The sequence below is a fragment of the Dipodomys spectabilis genome, unplaced genomic scaffold, assembly GCF_019054845.1.
Source record: "Dipodomys spectabilis isolate Male_0828 unplaced genomic scaffold, ASM1905484v1 ptg000024l, whole genome shotgun sequence".
Taxonomy (NCBI): Eukaryota; Metazoa; Chordata; class Mammalia; order Rodentia; family Heteromyidae; genus Dipodomys; species Dipodomys spectabilis.
Genome location: NW_024870701.1, coordinates 16942955 through 16964011, shown reverse-complemented (window position 1 = coordinate 16964011; position 21057 = coordinate 16942955).

The window sequence follows — 21057 nt, the reverse complement described above, 5'->3', positions numbered from 1 at the left end:
CCTAGTTTCTTCTGAACTATTCATGAAATGCATGTGTAAGATGTGCCTAAAAGCCAATATGTTCATTGCACAAAGAAGTAACAATCTGAGGGGGAATATGAATCAGAAATGAAAATGTTGGGAAATTAATATTTTATGCTTTGTCAAGTATCTTCACTTTTTTGTGGCCCTACTATCAAGGAACAATATAGGGGTCAGTTTTGTTTGTTTTCCCATTTTCAAGCCCCGTATCCTCAAGTGGGTAATACACATCTGTCTCTCTTACTTTACCTTGCTTCCTTTAGAAAGATTTTCATTCTGGAAAAAAGAGAAAGACAGAAGGTGATACGCGAGCAACAAGTCTAAATTTCAGGCTCCAAAGCTTTCTATAAGACTTGGCCCCACAGCCACTGATAACCACTTGTCTCCACTTTTTTTACATTTAGGGAATGTAGTCACCCCAGTGAGGGCAGAAGAGATTCCTAGAAATGGCTTGTCTGTATAGAGTTCTGATTGTTATAGCATCTAATGCTTTTAAAATCTCCTCAACACCAGTCTCCAAATATCGCTGCTAAGAATTTTCCATTTCTATTAATTTCACTTTTTGCAAATAGTATATATTATTCTCCTTTTTCTTAAAGCTGTGATGACCTTGGAAATTGCTTTGACAAACAGAATGTGACAGAGTGTTATGCTACAACTCCTGACTCCAGAGTACTTCAGAGGCCTGGAAGCAACTCTGTCCTCACTCTTGCAGCCTCGAGAAGAGATGCCCAGGAAGACAATAGATCAACTTAGTATCCCAGACACAGTCAGTTCTCACAGCTGCATGACAGATCTATCAAATGATGCCAAAGACATACCCAGTTGAGCTCTGTCTGAATTCCTGACCTACTAGATTTGGAAAAAGAAATACATTCTTGAACTACTAGGTTTGGGAACCATTTGTTATGCCACAATGGGTAACTAGAATTTTCTCTTTCACTCCCAACTACAATCTTGCAGAATACAGCTGTTTAGATCTTAGAGCAGAGGAAACAAAAACCACTTTGAGAACCAGTATGCTGTAATAGAGTGTACTAAGTGATATTAATACTAATGATCTTAAACAATCACAATGGCTTAAATGCTACTTAAGATAATGGGGAAACTCTGACTGGGCTTGTATGATATATTTTAGACCTAATTTCATTTGAATTCATTAATGTTGTGAATATTGGTAGAACAACTTCAAGGATAACTATCAAGAATCTGGAACATTGGCTTCTGTGGGAAGCTTCCTCCCTGAGGAAGTTAGACAAATAAATGATTTGTTGTTATGCAGAAAATATTACCCTTATTTTGAGATCAAAGAACCTGAAAAATCAGTTGAGTATAAGAATTGCAAACAGAAGATGATCAAATTTAAAGTAAAAGGCAGCTGAAGCATAATGGCTAGAAGTCAGAAGGATGAAACTTCCCTAACAGCCATGGAACAATGTACAATTTACAACAGAGTACCTTCAAAGGGGATATATGGATCTCATCCACACCGCAACCATTTATTCCTGTAGGATGTGGACAATATTACTTAACATCTCCTGAACCCTAGTTAAAGAACAAGCCTGAATTCTACTGAGTCTCCTTTCAGATAAGTGCTAGAGATTTCTGTTTGAGGAAGGACACTAAGTTCCTCTATGGGAACTGTTACTGTTGACACAATATGATCTTGCAAAAGGATTGGATAAAACTTTACAAGGCTAACAAGTTTCCCTTATGGGTGTCCAGCTCAAGCCTGCTGTCAGGGATATACAATAGACATTTATTGTCTCAGGTTTTTGAGATCAAGGTAGAGATAGGGTTAGTTCATTCTGATGGCTGGGAAAAACCTGTTCTATGCCTTTCTCCTATGGTCTGCTGGCCATCTTTAGCATTCCATGACCTTTATCTCACATGGTACTCTTCTTATAGGTATGTCTTTGCATCCAAATTTCACCTGTCTATAATCCACTGGTCATACAAGACTACAGCACACTCCAGCAATTTGATTTTAACCTGATTACTTCTTTGAAGATCCATATCCAAATGAGATCACATTCTGAGATACTAGGGGAGATAAGACTTTTAAATACTTTTTTTTATTGTGAAAATACTGTACAGAGGGGTTACAATTACATGGGCAAGATAATGAGTACATTTCTTATCAAGCATTGTAGCCTCCTCCTTTGTTTCCCCTTTCCATCCCTTCCCATCCTCCCCCCACCCTATCCTCCCCGCCACACCAAAGTTGTAAAGTTTGTTTTCGACATAGTGACTTGTACATCTCATTGTTGCAATGGGTCCACCTGTATCCCTAGTTAAACGATGTGTTTTTCCCCTTCCCCTCCACAAATTATACCGACATCAAATACAGTGAAAGCAGGGGTTATATAATGGGGGAGGGACATACAAAGCAACAAAGAAATCATCTTATAAATGTGTTAGAAACAATCGCATGAAAGAAAAAGAAACATTTGAATACATATCTTAGGGTTCATTTGCTAACATCAACTTATCTGACCTTTTCTGCTTGACTCAGACATATACTAGATATTGCAAATAAGGGAAACCATGGGACCTTGTTTCTTTGGGCCTGGCTTACTTCATTTAATACAATTTTTTCCAAGCCTTTCCATTTCCTAACAAATGGGGCAATGTCATTCTTTCTGATGGAGGCATAGAATTCCATTGTGTATATATACCACATTTTCTTGATCCATTCACCTATGAGGGGCATCTGGGTTGGTTCCATATCTTAGCTATAGTAAATAATGCTGCAATAAACATAGTCGTGCTGGTAGCTTTAGTGTGGTCTTGTTTGTGAACATTTGGGTAAATACCCAAAAGTGGGATTGCTGGGTCATAGGGGACCTCTATGTGGAGTCTTTTGAGGAATCTCCATACTGCTTTCCAAAGTACAAATACCTTTTTTTTTAACGGGGGACACAATATAAATTATAACACCTGGGTCCGCTAGGGTATACTATTTCAGCCTGTAGAACTGTAGAATCTGAACATCTTTGGGAAGAGGAGACTTCACAGGTGCCTCTCCTAATGTCTTTCAGACTGATTGCTTCCTCATTCCATCATGGCCTATAACTTCCAGAGAAAAAGTTTCATTAATCACCCAGCTGGGCTTTGCCAGCGTATACCCCTGCTAGCTTCACCCCAACTGCCACCTCAAGCTCTAACTTTCACCCTTGTCACCCACTCACCGCCCCAGCATTCTCTCAGTCTGATTCCTCTAGATACTGCAGATCACCAGAGAGTCCTCGCTAGCATTTCTTCCACTACTCAGTTCCAATTACTGAGTTTACAGGGCTCCATGTTTTTCATGTTTTGCTTTTCTAAGCAGGAAAAGGCATAATATCTGAATGGCAAATAGATCTGTCGCTTGCTTAGAAACTTTAGAGGATAAAAAAAAAACCTCAATCTTCAAAAAAGCAATCAGGAATAGCCACTTAAAAATTCACTGACTGTCTTGGTGCACATGCCGCCCTCCTAGTTAATTCTTTTACACTAACAACTGCTTTGGGCACCATAAATTATATACCTGCTTTGACTAAAAGGAGCTGCATGATGAGTGGTAGGGCTTATCAAAATCGAGTCAACATTTGCAGGGCTGTCAGCATGATAGACAGAAAGGCAAGGTGTAATCCCAATGACTCCCCAGTGAAACATATACAGAAGCTTAACCTAATCCCTGAAGGAATGACAGGGAAAATAAGGTGAAAAACCAATTAGCTTCTTTCCATATAATCCTAAACTTACTGGCTAGCTATTTTCATTTCTTCTACTTTGTGATTCACCAGGTAGCAGCCAGGAGGTGACAGAAGCCAGTGTTTTCTCTACGGAGTCATCTGATACTTTTTGGTAGAAGAGCTTCCTGATGTTAGCTGGACTGAAACATGTACTACATAAACTGATAGCCTTTCATTTGTTAGAATTATAGAAGACTGCCTATTTCTCCCTATGCTTTTCTAAATGGGGAAAAGTAGAAATGTAAGGAGACAGCGCTTGCTCTCAAATTTCATCCACCTCTCATTGATGTATGCTTTGTGTTTACTCCTTGTTAGGTAGACTAGAAGAAACAAGGAAAAGAGAAGCCATAGTCTGTGGCTACTCAGGTTTTAGAATCTAGTAAAGTAGAACATAGATAAAACTCTGATGTAGGAAGAGAAAGTCTTAGTTATACTGTTATATATGTTATATTGTGATGAAAATTCCTATTCCTTCTCATCAGATCAAGGATTGCCTTTAGGTTTTATCCAACTCTCAGGTTAGTATGCACTGGATGTTCATCTGTTTGTCCTCTCCACTCTTTAGCATCCAATGTAGTCAATGGGATGCAGAGTAAAGGACAATATGCAGTGTTAGAGCAACATCTGCAATGGTATTTAGAGACTGAGACAAAGAATAAATGAATGTATGACCTACAATGATGAGATGATGTGCCCACACAGGGAATTGACTAAAGGTACACCTGGAAAATATCAGGACCAGAGTGAGAGAGTTATTTCACATTTCCAGGGGGGAAATATTTTCCTTCACTGAATGTTGGCACCATGCTCAAATGTGTTGGTTGGCCTCAGCGGCCATCCTTCCTAACTGAATTCTCCTTGTGGAAACCTACTCTCTAAGACCTTAATAAATGGGACATGGTTCCATCTTTGATGTCAACATTCAAGTAACCTTAGTCCATTTCCAATAAATGGGACATGTGCATTTAGCGAGAACCTCATATTCATCATTTTGGCTACTTTTTCTCCTCTACTGCCTTTGCCCACATATGCTACACTTCTCCCTAATCAACTTCAATTAAATTTAATTTCACAAAGATTGATCATAATTATCAGTACCTTAGAAAAACTAGCAACTTTTTCTCTTCCTACAGTGCTTTTCATTTTTATCTACACCATTTACACACACACACACACACACACACACACACACATAATCCCTTGTATCTAACCAGGTGCTAGGTAATGTAAGGGATGCAAAGAGCACAACTTTGAGCAGCAGCTACTGACTTGCTAGAGCCTTCATTCTGATTGCTTTCAAAGGTGGCTATGAGAAAACTATCAGACACAGACATCAGAGAGAAGGCAGGGTTCTTTTATCAGAGGGAGAAAATGAAAATTGTCATCCCAACTATCTTGAAGCTCTATCATCACTAGGTCCTTACATGACTAGTGCTCCATGCTGATTCCAGCCTGTGGGGTTATAGAGCTGTGATTTCTACTTTCTTAATGGCCCCAATGTATTCATTTCTAATCTTAACCTCATTCAAATCTTACCTGCTCCCTCATAACTTTCCTAGATTCTTTTATGTTGTATTTTTGGCTCCTGGTTAAGGTTTGCAACTCCTCCCAATTTAGCAACATCTGAAAATTTAATTAGCAGGCGGTTGTCTCCCTCTTCCACATAATTAATGAAGGTGTTAAAATAAAACCGGATTAAGAATTTATTACACTATAATTTGCAAATCATTGCCACAGTTACTAGATAAGCTCTAACAAGGCAGGAGGGAGCAACTTGAGCAGGACAAGGGTGGCTGAGCCATCATGGTCTTTGCTCTGAGCTAGAGGAAGTGTGGAGCAGAGGAAAGAACTCGGGTTGAGAGTTGGGAGCCAAGTTGCTGACTGGAAATCTGTTACTAATTAGTAGAAACTCCCTAATGATAATCTACCCTTAAATCTCAATGTGTGTGCTGAAGTAAATCTCAACTCAACTCACCAAGAAGTTAGATGTTCATTTCCGCTTGGAACAAATGCAGTGATCCATTAGAAAAGGAAGCATGAAGAACAGAGAAGCAAAATGTGTATCTTTTACAGCATATTACAATAAAAGCAAGAACAGGAGTGTTTGGAAGTTGAACAAGATAAGATTAGGTTTAATCATATAGTACCAGGAATTATTTCCTCCTATGTATTTACTCATGACCAATGAAAACAGCCATCTCTAGACAAAAATAAGCAACCACAAAGCATTTCTAATATTTAGAAATAATAGACCACAGGGGAAATTTTATACCTTATTTTATCTTTGTTTTTGCTTTCTCCTGACCTTGGATTTATTCTAATTCCAATGGTTTCTGATGACTTGGTATGTCCCAGCTTAATCTGATATATTTACTTTCTAAGGAGCAAACCTTAGAACAGAACTAGCTACATTTACTATGGAAAGACACAAATGCATTATTAGAAGATTTAATAGGTCTTTAAGACAACTGTCTTAGCTTTACAAAGCAAATACTTTAGGGACAATTATACTTGTGAAACTGTTTCAAGGCCGTAAATGTTAAAGAATATAATTCATAAAATTATTTTACTCTAAAATCTTTTGGTAATGTCCAACATATGACTTGGCAAATCATTTATGAGTTGACGGACATGATGACATCATATTGTAAATCTAAGATCAAGTTTGGTACTAAATACATTTATTTCAAAAGTCAGACCTTAAAAGTTTATTTGATCAATTTTAATTGTTTGATGCACTTTAATATAATGTATATCACTGGAGAGGCCTAATTATACATAAAAATCTGATATATCATTTCTTATGAAAGTAATGCCTACAGGTTCTTTACTTCAAAATATTGAAAAAAGAAACCTGTTCTATTAAAAAAGAAAAAAGAAATAAAAAAAATACAAGGGAATACCTTGAAACGGGTATAATTTATAAAACAAAATACCCTTAATATGACAGCAGTCAATTTAGCCTGATATAAAAGTGTCTGTGTTTTCTTTCATTTATATTTTTATGATACGTAATGTCTTTATAATTTCACCACTCCACATCAAAGCTGCCAACCGCTGAGCGCCTAAATAAGTAGCATGTGAAGAAAATGAATGAATTGCTAAATGTCCCATTACGTCCATGGAGAATATCCTTCTATTTGGAGTCAGGATTCTTAAATTGAGACAACAAATGAATGGCTTTCACTCCAATGGAGGGAGAGTTTTGGCAACTTTATTATGTTCGGCATTGAATGGGAATAAGGGAAAATATACAGAGAAATGAAGTTTTAAAAAATAATAAGTGTTGTTGGTGTCTGGGTTTGGCCTCTGAGTGTCAGTTCCTCTGTGACACAGAGTGATGGGACCGTAGGGGGTATAGCACATTCATAAAAGCTCCAGCGAGATGGAGGGAGGGCCTGTCATTGGCACGATTTCTCCAGCACAAAGAAGCTATTTGGAGAATCTTAACAAGTTCCAGCGTGTTTGGCCCAACACATTAGGGCTGACATCAAAAATTGAAAAGCAAAGAATGTGTCGAGCTGGTTAAAGGAAATCACAATAATCAGCAGCTCTTAAGGAACTTAAACATAGACACCCTAAGGCAAGGGATATGAAATGAGGAGGGCGTGAATACCGCAGAGTCCAAGAGTTCAAGGGCCTTCAAACTCTACCCAGTAATCACCAGCAAAAAAACACTTTAACAAAGACAATACCACAGGGCACATTTCCACGGAAAATTTGAAACATTGAAAATTTGTTTTTCCTGTTCCAGGTCTCATCTCCTTCATCTCTCTTCCTTTTGCTATCTGAAAGTGCCATAGAGAATTCTTCTTAGCGTGGCATTTTTTTTCCCTTCATCTTCAATGTCAGGAGAGAATGGGTTCACTGCTGTGCTATAGTGGCTTCAAGGTCATGAGCTTGTACTTTCTGAGTGAGACATTTGACCCAAGAATTAACTGACTGAGAATGTATAAACAAAATAGGTCAGAGGTAATTGAATTCAAGTGTTGAGATCACGGTACAGGGTGATCCAGTAGTTATCAAGTCAATTGCTTTTTCCCACATGAGGTTGAGCCAAACACTCATGGATATGTAAGGATGTGTGTGCCATGTAATGTACATACTGTCAAAGCACAAAGGAAAGAGGCTATCACCACATCTTTCAGGGACTATATTTTTAAAAATTCAGACTCAAATATATATATTATATATATATATATAATATATATATATATATACATATGCATGTGAAATTTAAGGTTTGCCTTTCATACTAAATTGGATATTTGGAAAAGTAATGTGTTTATAGCTAATATTGAAATATAGTGTACATAACACAGAGCTTTAAGGTTTGAAAGCTATTCTTTTTAAGACAAATAATCAATTGTCTGCTGTCTTCTGGTTTCAGTTTGCTAATGACAGGAGCAAGTGGGTTAGATTATATAATTTCTAAAGTTCCACCAAGTCTCAGATCGTAACAATATAAATAATAATGTCACAACTACCAAATAATGACACGTCACCAAGAACAACTTGGTCAATCACCAATTGTTAAATATTTCAGAGGCATCTGACTACTTGTTTAGTGGTTTATGTACTTTCCCTATTTTAATCCTCAAAATAACTTAATAAAAATTGCTTTACTTCTGGGCACCAGTGGCTCATGCCTGTAACCCTAGCTACTCAGGAAGCTGAGATCTAAGGATTACAGTTCAAAGCCAGACCAAGCAGGAATGTCTGTGAGATTCTTACTTCCAGTTAACCACCAGAAAACCAGAAGTGGTGTTGTGGCTCAAGTGGCAGAGCACTAGCCTTGAGCTGAAGAGCTCAAGGACAGTGCCCAGGCCCAGAGCTAAAGACCCACAACTGACAAAAGGAAAAAAAACAAACAAACAAACCTATATTTTTGAGCTAAAAACATTACTGAGTGTTTTAACTAGCATGATGGGAAAGAAGGGCAAGGCTATAAGACTGTGAAAAGCAGCAATGTATCCAATGAATGTTTACAATATTGTTGAACAGAAAAGAACAACATGGGGAAAAGATAACCATACAGTATGGTATGTGTGTAAGTGTTAGACTGAATCGATCAGTCAATAAAAACTAAAGGATTTAGAGATGGGAAAATCATTATTGGTTAGATCCTAGCAACAAACCTAGTTAGAAGGGCTTTGTGTCATTAGGCTTACAAAAGAAACAAAGGACACAGAAGTATGAGCACAGGGAGGTTTTTCCGGTGAGAAAAAGTGCATTAGCAAAAGCTAATGCTGGAATTACTCTGCTGTGAGCAAGAGGTAATTTAGAAATGAGTTTATTTAATTTTCTACTTTGAAGGGAAACTTCTGAAGTTTGATATTTTGCAAAATCTAAAACGCTCAAATATTTTTCTAATAAAGAAAAAAATTCAGAGACAACGCATTCACGTCACTTTGTTTTGGAAAATACGATCAGTATTTGTGAAAATATGTTATTTTGTCAGACCGGGCCTTTCAGGCATATGACTGGAGGGGGCCACATGCATCAAGATCAGACATGGGATCATCTTTAAAATACAGAGTAAGTGGTTCTAGCCACAGAACTACTGATCAGACTTTCTCCAAAACAAATGCAGGAATGTATGTGTTCAAATGCATTTCCAATTATTATTAATGAACTCTATTGTAGCAAAGATTTCAGACAGGAAAATATTTGCAGGTGTTTAGTATGGAAAATTTTGACAACCCCATAGATCTATGTAACCTGTATCCCAGTAAGAAGCAGGACATTTTTCTCACCCTAGAAAGATCATGCAATCCTTTGCAGGATTGTTGTCGGTAATCTTGGATCTACTGTCTAATTGCCATGGATGAGTTCCCCCCTCCCCACACCCAGGGTTTCTTATAAGTAGAATCACATGTGTACGCCTCCATGACAAACTTCTCAACATAAACTCTTTGAAACACATCCATTGTGAACATCAGTAATTCATTCTACTCATGGCTGAGTAATATTTCATTATGTTAATAAGCCATTTGTTCGTTCATGGTCTTATTAATGCACAATTGGGTAGTTTCCAATTTGTGGCTTTTCTGAATAAAATCACTATAAACGTACTTATAAACACCATTTTGTACACAAGTGTTTTGTCCCTCTTGGATAATTAGGAGATAATACTTTGGGGCCATATGTTATCTTTATCGATTAAAAAAAAAAAAAAGACCGGGGGCCAGACATTGTGACCCATGCCTGTAATCCCAGTTATTTGGGATGCAGAGGTCAGGAGGATTACAGATAAAGGAGCACCTCAAAAATAAGTTAGTCAGATCCAGTTACAATAAACAAACCAGGCATGGTGGTTTGTACTTGTAAACCCAGCCATGCAGAAGACATAGGTAAGAAGTTTGTGCATATTACTGGACAAACCCTGACAAAAGGGTCTATGAGGCCCTATTTGGAATAAAAAGTGACATAAAAGTAAAAAGGTTGGGGGTGTCTCTCAAGTGGAAAAGCACTTGTATAGCAAATGCAAAGTCATGAATTCAAATCCCCAAATGAAAATAATGACCACTCCATTCTCACAAGCAGTTGGAATGGCTCTATAGCTCTACCAGCAATAGATGAACATGTTAGTTGTTCTGTATGTGAACATTTTATTTTCTATTGTCAGAGCTCCTCATTTCACTCATTCAAGGCCAACATTTTTTTTTATGGTTAGTTTCCACAAATGTTCAGCACTGTGGTGATAATATATTCAAAACAATTTCTTTTGTTTTCTATGTTATTTATTTTTATTTGTTTTACTATAAGTTTTTTAGTATTGCCATAATAGTTTGCTCAAAATATTTTCTCTTCTCCTTTTTTGTGCTGGACCTGGGACTTGAACTCAGTGCTTCAGCACTGTCCCTGAGCTTTTGTGCTCAAGGCTAGCACTTTACAATTGAAGCCACAGCTCCACTTCTAGTTATTTTGGGTAGTGAACTGGAGATAAGAGTCTCAGACTTTTCTGTCAGGGCTGGCTTTGAAACGTGACCCTTGGATCTCAACCACTTGAGTAGCTAGGATGACAGGCTTGAGCCACTGTTACCCAGTGTTTCTTGATTTGTTTATTAATTTATATTTTTTATTTTGGGTGAATGTGCATTTTAAGTTAACAAGAGGGAGTTTCATTATATTATTTCATACCTAAACATAAAGCATTTTGAACAAATGTACCCATTCCTTTCCATCTGTCTTTCCTTCCTCTCATTTTCTACTTTCTCATAATTTTTTCTTTGATATATGTTGAATGAAACAAGAAATATATTATTAAATTTCCAAATATTAGGGTATTTTTCTATATAACCTGTTCTTAATGGTTCTCAGTAAAATTCTATTATATATAAATTTTTATATGATTCTAGTTTCTTGAAATTTATGAGATTCTTCTTAGCAACAAATATATCATCTCCTTGGCCTTGAATGTTCTGTGTACACTTGGAATAATATTCACTTTGTAGATTATCGTATTTATGATAATCTGTTAGTGTCAAAGAAGCCAAGTTGCCTGGTATTATTTAGATCCTCTTTTATTTAAATAATTGTTGATTATTTGAGCTGTTAACTAGAGCCTGATTATCTTAACACTTCACATAGGATTGCATTTATATATTTTTCCATCCTTTTATTTAATTTGCCTTTTTATACTTAGTCTCTTATAAACAGTATATATTTTACTTTTTATGTCTAATCTAGCAATCTTTGTCTGTTGAGTGTTTATTCTGTTTTGATTTGAATTTGTTATTTATATAGCTAAGGTTGAGGTTAGATCTCTCAAGTTTTTATTTTTGATTTATCTGGAATTTTGTAGCTTTTTTTGCTAAAGGAAGAGTGTACATATTCTAATTTATTGCAATTATTGACTTTTTCATACTGATTTTTATTATTTTTATCCTTGCTGCTCTAGGCACAGTATATGTGTTCTGGGGTCTTCAGAGTATCCTCAGAGTTAATATTTTATCATTTCACACTTACCACTGCAAACTTTGTAAGTGAATTATTGTCTTACATTTACTTTCTCTAGATATTTTAATTTTTACCTTATATTGTCACATTTTTTAAATCTTAGTCATTTAAAGAAAATAAGACCACTAAAAGACAACAAAATTATAGAGATGGAAAATATTTTTAAAGGCCCACAATTTAAATAAGAAATAAACATCTTTATTAATATCAGGGGAAATAATATAAGAAAACAAAAATTAATAGCTAATCTTGGTTTATCTTTCCTATATTTATCAAATTTAGTGCTTCTCGTGTCTTCTTTTTTTTTGGGGGGGGGGTTCGATTGTGGGACTTGAACTCTGGGCTTTTTCAGCCCAGACTTTTTCAGCTCAAGTCTAGCGCTCTACCACTTGAGCCACAGTGCCACTTCCGGCTTATTTCCTTTTGCTTATGTGGTGCTGACGAATCTAACCCAGGGCTTCATGCATGCAAGGCAAGCGCTCTACCACTGAGCCACCTTCCAGCCCCTCTCAGCATTTTCTTACACATAGATGAATTTTTTTACTATTACTTTCTTCTTTTTTTTGATTGTCCTGAGATTTGAACTCAGAACCTGTATCTTCTAGGTAAGAATAGTGTTTCTTCTATTTAAGATGCATGGGAATAAATTATTCCAATTATTGTAACTTCAAATAGTGGTATTTTATAATCACTTTTTCATTCTACTTTTTTCTCTTTGGTGGCATGGGGTTTGAAGTCAGGACTGTATTCTCTAGGCAAATACTCTATCACGTCAGCTATTCCCATAGTGACTTCATTCATCATCATTTTTCATTTATAGCTGACACCTTACCACTTGAGCCACTCCCCTAGTTCCTCGTCATCCTTTTTTAACACTTTTTTTTTATTGTGCGAATACTGTACAGAGGAGGGGTTACAGTTACACGAGCAAGGTAATGAGTACATTTCTTATCAAGCATTGTTGCCTCCTCCTTTGTTTCCCCTTACCATCCCTGCCCTCCCATCTCCCCACACCCCAAAGTTGTAATGTTCGTTTTTCAACACAATGTCTTGTACATCTCATTGTGAAGTAAGCCAGGCCCAAAGAAACATAGGTCCCATGGTTTCCCTTATTTGCTATAACTAGTATATGTCTGAGACAAGCAGAAACGGTCAGATAAGTTGATGTTAGGCGAAATGAACCCCAAGATAAGGATTCAAATGGTTTTTCTGGCTTGCTATTGTTTCTAACATATTTATAAGACGATTTCTTTGTTGTGTTGTATGTCTCTCCCCCACAGTATAACCCCATCATCATTTTTAAGGATACTCGCAATGCAAGTTTGTCTTGATTAGCAAGCATTTTTAGCATATTCTTCATGAATTCTGAAGAACACCATTCCATTAATCCACCACATTTGTTGTTTCTGATTAAAAGTCAACCATCTTTCATTTTCTTCTTCAGTTGTACTAATGTGTTGCTGTTATTTTTTCCTGGCATATTTTTATTTGCCTTTTTGTCTCTGATCTTTGGTTTTCCACTACTTCATATCTTTTATGTGTATAGATGTGGGATTTTTCTGTTTTTATTCTTTTGCATACTTTTGTTACAAGTACATTATAGATTCTCACCTGTTTCATTATATCACAGTGGTAGCATGACAGTATTAAATTCCTAAGCACATTCCAATTTACTTTATGGGCACTGAAGATTAGAGATTTACAAAACTGTAACAACAAAACTAATCCTTATCCTGAAAAACAAATGGGAATAGTTAATACAACAATTATATTTTCTCAGCAAATCTGCACTTCTAGGATATAAAAATATTTTACAAAGCTAGATAGATTTTCAAAAGAAATTTAGGAAAGAAAATAAACAACAGACAATAAGGGAAAAAAGCATACTGAAAGGTATAGTGCTAAGAAAAACCTTACACTTGAGGAGTTAGTAAGAGTATTGTCTCAATTTAAGTGGTCATCTCTAAACTCTTATCATGAGAATAATTTATAGCCACAAACAAAAAATGAATGTCAAAGATAAAATATAAAGGTGAGATACCAAGGTAAGGGAATATTTCTGACTTATATTTAAACTCTCTCACCTTTCAAACTTAAATACAGAACTGTACCCACCATTTCCCCTGCATGCACATATTCACACACTATACATGATAGCCCTTTACTAAGTAGGAAAAGGGTTCTGAAATACTTTCTAAGCTATTAACAAAAATGCAAGAGCTTCTTGTTATTTTTAATACAACATAACCTATATGTCAGGTTGCATTAAGATGCCTTGGGTTACGATGACATAAATAGTTCAACATAATGAAACATGACACTAAGAAATATGGGCATCGATCTGTGCTGCTAATTTAAAGACGCACTGGGTTTTGCCTTGATCTGTTTTTATGTCCTCAACCAGGAAATGACACATGGATAATAGGTATTGTCTGCTGTGTTGTTCCCAGGACAGGCTGTAGAGCAAAATTTTTTCATTATTGACACATTCATGGTATTGACAAAAAGGTTATCATAGTCTCTTTCTCATAGACTCTTGTCAAATAGTCATAACTTACATAAATGAGAATGGCATCATTCTAAACACAGGCTTCAGGAAAATGGATTCCAACTCTTATCTTCCTCATACTTCAGTCTGTATGAGAGCAACATTTTAATCTTGATTTAGTTGCACAATAAATAAACTATGAGAGAGGTACTATATACTTGGACTATGGATACAGAGATGACTAAGATTTTTACTTCATAACTTGTCCAGAATTTACTACAATATTTTCTCTGAGGTTATTAGAGATAGCCTAAAAGCTCTGTTTTCAGGAAGCAGAGAATTAAACACCTAGAAGTAAAACTGGAATCAAAACTACATACTGGGTCTGGAAAGGTGGCTCAGTGCTAGAGTGCTTGCCTTGCATGCATGAGGCCCTGGGTTCGATTCTTCAATACCACATAAGCAGAAAAAATAAAAGAGCCGGAAGTGGCACTGTGGCTCAAGTAGTAGGTGCTAGCCTTGAGCTGAAGAGTGCAGGGACAGCGCCCAGGCCCAGAGTTCAGGCCCCACGACCGGACCCAAAAACAAAAACAAAAAACAAACCAAAAAAAAAAAAAACAAAACTAGATACTGAACTGATTCAGAATTGCCTTTTTTCTCATCAATATTGGAGCACTATAGTCACAGGCCTCTGCTCTGTGCACACTGACATTGACATAAAATCTGGAGTCATGCAAAATTGGTAGGTATTTGAACCTACAACAAATATGCATGTAAGTTTTAAATAAATATACATGGAATAGAGACCTCAATAAGAATTAAACATAACATTGACCCATAGCTAGTCAAACCTTAGGGTAGAAAAAAAGGATTATTTTTTTCCGGTCCAGAAATGGCTAGGTTTCAACATATAACAGATGTTTCAAACTACAGAAAATAATTATAAACTAAAAGTTTTGGGGGAAAATAAATCTCCATTAGAGATAATAAACACATATATAACAAAAGAGGAAAAAAAGGTATCATTTAAAACTTGTAAGGAAATACTAAAATAAGTGTATTAAAAATGCCTTTATAAATCCAGTTTATCACTACTTTTCCTCAGTGTTAATGCTTTTTTGTCATGCTTAACAAATGTTTCTTTACTCCAAGATAGTTAAGTATATTTTCTTATGCTTCCTCCTTAAAACTTAGTTTTTTTCCACTCTAGTAGAAAAAAGGTAACAGAGTAGGTATGCCCAACAAGAATAGAAAAATGCTTCTATCAACAACATATGTGAAACTTCTGCAAACCAACTGCAAATCATTATAACCACATTATAACCATATATAAAATAGATTGACAATGCCTATAAAAAATAAACATGTGTAATTTATGACCCAACAACATAATATATGAATACTTACTCAATTTAAATGCAATTTAAATATTTACTCAATTTATTTACAATATATAGAAGACTGTTCATCCATGATAAACAAATTGAAAATAATAAAAAAAAATTCTATTATTAGTAGAATGTGTAAAGAAATTGTGGTATATCTATACAACAAAGTATTATACAGCAGTGGTTTTAATTGTATAATACCATAACATATTCTAATTTTATCATCATTGTATAGGTCAAAATAGTCAAAGCTTCTCCCACGTGATGAATGAAATCACCAAAACTGTGGTATTATATTCATTTTCTCTATGTAAGCTAATCTTAGTGGCTTAAAACAAGAATTAATTATTCCACAGCTTCTGTGGTTCAGGAGTCTTAGTTGGCTTATTTAATTGGGTCCTCTGTATAGCTGTAAGCAATGTATTAACAAGAAATAGACTTTCCTTCAAAGGCTCAGCTGATAATGGATCTGTATCCAACTACATTCAGGTAAACAAAAACCCACTTCCTTTCAGCTGTAAGATTGAGGTCCCAGGCTCCTTGCTGGCTGTTGGCCAAAGGACATTCTCATGTCATAGAGGCCACCTGCAGTTGCTGTACATAGCAACACTGGAACATAGCAGTTTGCTTTTGCAAAGTCACCAAAGGAGAAAAAGTGTGAGTCTGTTAGCAATGTTTTGAAGAGCCATATTATGAAGATAGAATGTGTAATGCACAGGAAGAAGTGGTAAACTGTGTGAAATATTGTTCATAGACCATAGAAAATCAAGAAGAATACATGTTTTGGAATAGACAAAGGAGATTGTTACTGGACATAAAAAACAGATTCAGGGAAATGATAGACATGAGCCTGGCTGGGAAGGAATCAAGAGACTTGGGAAGAGAAAAAATGAGCAGAATAATTTGAACGACAATTCAGTTTTCTCCAGAAGAAAACTTTAGTTATACAAATACTTGATGAGCTTATTACCATAGATTTCCATTAAGGTATTCACTTCAGCAAGAAGAGCATATACCTAGAGGTATGAGTCACAATGAGGAAAAGAAAAAAGGATTTTTTAAAATCAGCCAATTTAATTAGCTATGCATTATAAATAAATTTAACCTTTACTGTAAAACCTAAAAATAATTTTTAAATTAATAAGGGAGAAGGGATAATTATTCAGTGAAGGAATGTATCATGTTAAAACTGACAGAATTTTCAGAGCAAATGACTAATGCATAATCATAGAGGAAAATTCAGAGATCTGTTATGGATTTAAACAACAAATCTTTACGAATATTGAGTTCCTTAACAATGAAATTTAAAAATATTCATTTGATTTTGGTATCCTGGTATTATATATGCATTTATTTGAATGAGGGAAGGGTTGGGAAACAACTGAATGGTGAGACAAAGAACCAATGCAACAGAGATAAACACAAGACAATATGCTGGAAAATCTGCACAACTTGTAGATGGGGAGAGTGGAGGTGAGGGAAAGTAGGAGAAAAATGAGGGAAGGGGTAACAAGGTTGACAAGAAATGTACTTATTACCTTACTTATGTAACTGTAACCCCTTTGTACATCACTTTGACATAAAAATTTAAAAAAATAGGAATATATACAATTCTGCTTTGAGAAAAATATGAAGAGTACAAGTATATATCAAACATTTTTTAACTCACTACATGTGAATTAAATCACAAAAGCAACAGTGAGGCAGTTTGAAGCATTTAATACCATAAATGCTACATTCATTGACCACAATGCCATTAACAAAAAGTTAACAGAAGCAAGGCAGTAAGTAAAGTTTAGATTATTGAAATGGTTGCTTAGTAACTTGTGAGTTAAGAAAGAAATCACAGTGGAAATTATACATTGTCTAAAAAGTAGCATGGAGCTATGGAAGTATTAATTAAAAAATACGATTGAAAATAAATGAATTAAGTTTCAACTGAAAAACCTGATAAGGAAAAGAATAAACCTAAAGAAAGTAGGAGGAAATAAAAAAGATAAGATCAGAAATTAATTAATCAATTAATTATTTTATAATGTTTATAATTAAGTAGTAAAAACAAAGAAACAATACGTAAGATCAACAAAATTTTAAAAAGATACTTCTTTGGAAGAAAATTAGTAAGATAAGTGAACTAATATGAACAGCTAAGAAATACAGATTGAAAAAGCAAATGGATAAACAACATTAGCAATTAAGAAGTGACTCAACCAGAAGAGATGAGATTAAAATAACAATAGTCTCTTAACACATTTAGAACAAAAAAGGGTGCATAAATTAAAAAATATTTTTAACCATGGAAAAATAATACTTATTAATGAAAATAAAAGCACAAACTATAAAATACAGAATAATACCCTAGTAAAAATTCCATATGGGAGCCAAATAAAAGATAATCATGCAAAGTATTTCAAAGAAAGAGAAACAATAAAAGTCCTCATTTTTTAAATTATATTAGTGTAACTTTGGTACCAAAATTCTCAAGGACATTTTTGAAAGTTATAGACTACTCCCCTTATTAGTAGACACAAAAGGACCTAAATAAACCAACATAATTTTGTTTGTGTGCACCTAAAATACTTGTTTTTAACATAGCTAGGGAGTACTCTTCTTAAGAATGCAAGATTATCTCAAAAATCACAAATATTTATTTACAATAATCATCATGCAAAAATGCAGCAGTGGTAGTCACTGGACATTATGTTGAAAATGTACTATATAACTTGTAGATGGGGACAGGAGGGAAAAACTGGGAGAGAGGGAAGGGGTGACATTGTTCAAAAGGAAATGTATTCATTATCTGACTTGTATTATTGTCATACCTCTGTATATCACCCTTACAAAAAAACAATAAAAATGCATTAAAATATATAAAATTAAAAGATTGTTCTTAAGTTTTAATAAGAATGAACAATGCCAATGAACATGAACTTCATTATTTTTTATAAATAAATTCTATTAGACAGCAAAAGTCATTTTGATGAAGAAATTCTCATGAAATTCAGGATCACTCAAACTTATCATCACCAAATTCTAAATGAAATGGAGAAAGGATGGAGGAAAGAAGTAAGGATTGTAATTGAATAAAATATTATCTTGCTGAGCATTGGTGGCTCATGCCTGGAATCCTAGCTATTAGGAAGGCTGAGATCTAGGACCACCTTTCAAAGCCAATCTAGGCAGGAAAGTTCATGTGACTCTTAATTTCCAATTAATTACAAAACTCTGAAAGTAGAGGTATGGCTTAAGTGGTTGAATAAAAGCCTTCAGTACAGAAGATTAGAAGCTGTGCCCAAACCATGGGTTCAAGCCCAAATAATAATAATAATAATAATAATATAATCTTTAGCTTTTTATCTTGGAATTTTCTAATAGAAAATGTAGCAAATCTGATATTGGTAGTCATATTAAATTTCAAAATAGAATTGAAAATATTTATGTCATTAGCAGCAATGAACAAGAAAAATGCAAGAGCAAATATTCAAACTTGCCTGTAATTTCATTTCCTATGGTCTTGCATTTGTTCTTGCCATACTGGGTTAGCTTTGAAGCCCAAGGTAATGGAACATGAAAATATGTTTATTTCTTTCAGCTAACATCCACAGAGAAATGGCTCTAAACTGTCCTAAGTAAGTTATGGGTTTGTGGTGCTTTTCTTGATAGGTACTATTTGTTAATGACAGCCCTCATGAACTATTACTAAGTTAGGTAGAAGTCTGTGTGTGTGTGTTTGTGTGTGTGTGTGTGTGTGTGTGTGTGTGTGTGTGTGTGTTATGTGCGCATGTATTTCATTGCAGATAAGAGTCTCACAAAATTACCTGCCTGGGCTGGCATTGAAGGTCAATCCTCAGATCTCAGCCTCCTGAGCCATGATCACCAGGCTTAGGTAGAAAATTAAAAAAAAAATAGTAAACTAAATTTTTTTCATTTTAAAATTGTATTTAAGTAGTTGTGCAAATCAGTTTATAAGTATAATGCAGCTTGCTTGATGTCACCACTTTCATCATTCTCCCTTAGCATAAACTAGTTGTACAAGTCTGATTTTCATTGTAATATTTCAAATCACACATCTAATATACCATGATCAAAGTAACCTTCTATTTCTGATTACCATTCTCCCTCATTCCCCTTTCAGTCTTCTTGGGAGGATTGATCATGAAGATATTTCACTATAACTATTAATATGGGGACTTGAATTAATAAAAACCCTGTGATTTTTACTTCTTTACATCATGGGATTAAAGCCTGCTTATCCTTATTGATGTTGCTGATGAAGCTATAAGTTTTATATGCTGCTTTAGGTATAATTTCCTATTTTATTAGAGGTATTATTACGTGTTTATTTTAGAATCTATGTATTTTTTATATGCCATATTGGGGCTTGTGCTCTCAATTCACTTTTTTTGCTCAAAGCTGGAGCTCCACAACTTGATCCACATCTCCACTTCTGGCATTTGCTAATTAATTGGAATAAGAGTCTTTTACAGACTTGTCTGCCTAGCCTGGTTTCAAACCAAGATCCAAATATCTCAGCCTCTTCAGTAGCTAGGATTACAGGCCTGAGACTCCATTACCTGCTAAAAATCCATAATTTTTCTTTCTTATACTAGCTTTATGAATCATATTACTAATTAAATACTAGCTCCTAAAATGAGCTAAAGAATCATCTCTTTTTTTCTATCATTTTAGAAAGACTTTGGAAAAATAAGTATTTTTCTGATAAAACTTTTTAAAATTTTTATTTTATTGAAAAGGTGATACACAGAGGCATTTCAGTTACATAAGAAAGATTATGTGTATAAAAGCTTTCATAAACAATTTGTTTATGACCTTCCCCTCCCCAAATTATACCAACATCAAATACAGTGAAAACGGGGGTTATACCGTGGGGGAGGGACATACAAAGCAGCAAAGAAATCATCTTATAAATATTATAGAAACAATAGCAAGAAAGAAAAAAAAACACTTGTGTCCTTATCTTGGGGTAGATTTCGCTTAACATCAACTTATCTGACCGTTTCTGCTTGTCTCAGACATATACTAGTTATTGCAAGTAGGGGAAACATAAAACTTTTATATAGACTTTGTCCTTGTTTGTAATTAAATAAGATATTAGGTATTTATAATGAGATTTAAATTTCTTGTTGAAGTTTTGATAAGCTTCATTTTTCATTATTTTTTAAATTTTCAAATTGATTAGAAATAGATACTGGTATTTATTGTGTATATATGTATTTGAATCATATATATATATATATATATATATATATATATATATATATATATATATATATATATACCTTTCTAGATGTGTGTTGCATATGTTCCCATGCGCATTCTATTTTGCATGTGTATTTTTCAATGCTCACTGAAAGTGTGTCTATTTCATTTAAAGAAAATAATTTAGTTTGGTGATTCTATTTTTGTGTGTTTTTAATTTTGTAGGTTTCTGATTTTACCT